Here is a 1353-nt window from a genome sequence, read left to right as displayed (position 1 = left end):
ACCAACGCAGTCAAACAATATTTTTATAGTAGATGTCATGGTACAAAATTATATTTCGGTTGAGGATTAAGAACAATAAATTATTTTTTATTCTTTCGAGAAATAAAAGAGACTCCTAAAAAGATACAAAACCTAATAACATACTTGCAATATATGGAATCGTTGTCATGGTTAGTATTAACATATGCACGCAACTCTAAAAAAAAATGAAAGAAGTAAAAGACTCTGAAAGATTGTACCCTTAAAATATCATAAAATACAAAAAACAACCATTCAATGATTAGTAGTAAAAAAAATAATAAATAAACTAACAACTTGAATAACATATGCAATATTTGAACGGGTAGTAATGAGACGTAACAAGCTTCCAACAATAATGTGGTATAAATTAGAATTTTAAAAAAGTAAATCATCAGAAAAGGAATATTATGCATTAATCTCAAAGGGAGTATGTACAATCTTATTACCAATAAGTCTAATCAACTCAAGAATATCTACAACATGTTTTTTTTTTAAAAAAAAAAAGATAACTTCTATATGAGTAGGCTACCTTAATACCTAAAAAACATAATAGGAAACTCAAATCATTCATTTCAAACCATCTAGCTAGCTCTGTTTTTAAAACTAAAATATAATTATTATCATTATCTATAATAATCATTTATCAATATATAAAAGATAGAATAATATAACCTGCTTTTATGCACTTAACTAGAAAACATAATCATGACCATAACAAATCCAACAAAAGAAATCATAACAACAAATTTCTTAAACCAAGCATGAAATAATTATTTAAGACTATATAACACTTTCCTGAACTTGCAGACATGCTCGAAGTTGTGTGAAACACCAAAAGTGGGTGTCATATAAACTTCTTCTTAAATATCTTTATTTAATAAGGTATTTTTAACATCAAGTTAAGAGATATAAATGTGAAAGTCATATACGATAATTGATCGTGAAGGGGTCAAGATTAAATATGGAGAGGATAGAGTGTAATGTGCATGCATATATGTGCTAGTTGAATATGTGAAAATAATTATAAAGTCATGATTTTACTTGATTTTCAAGAGATAAAATGACTTGAATATAATTTTAAAATTTTCAAGTTTTAAAGCTACAATATACATAGTAAATATATTTTAATTTGTGAAATAGTATAATTTTAACAAGTTAATTTATAATCTTAATTAAATTTTATTGTAAATTATTTTATATATTAAAATGATTAAACTTAGATGATCCAAAGAATTGACATGACTGGAGGAACTTTAAAAAAATTAAAAAATTAAAACAACTCCAGTTTAAACAAAATAATTCATCTTAATTATCCATGAAATGATTTTATAA

Source organism: Populus euphratica, unplaced genomic scaffold (assembly GCF_000495115.2).
Source record: "Populus euphratica unplaced genomic scaffold, PopEup_1.0 scaffold1823.1, whole genome shotgun sequence".
Lineage (NCBI taxonomy): Eukaryota > Viridiplantae > Streptophyta > Magnoliopsida > Malpighiales > Salicaceae > Populus > Populus euphratica.
The sequence above is the reverse complement of the archived record's forward strand: the minus strand, read 5'-3'. Positions refer to the sequence as shown.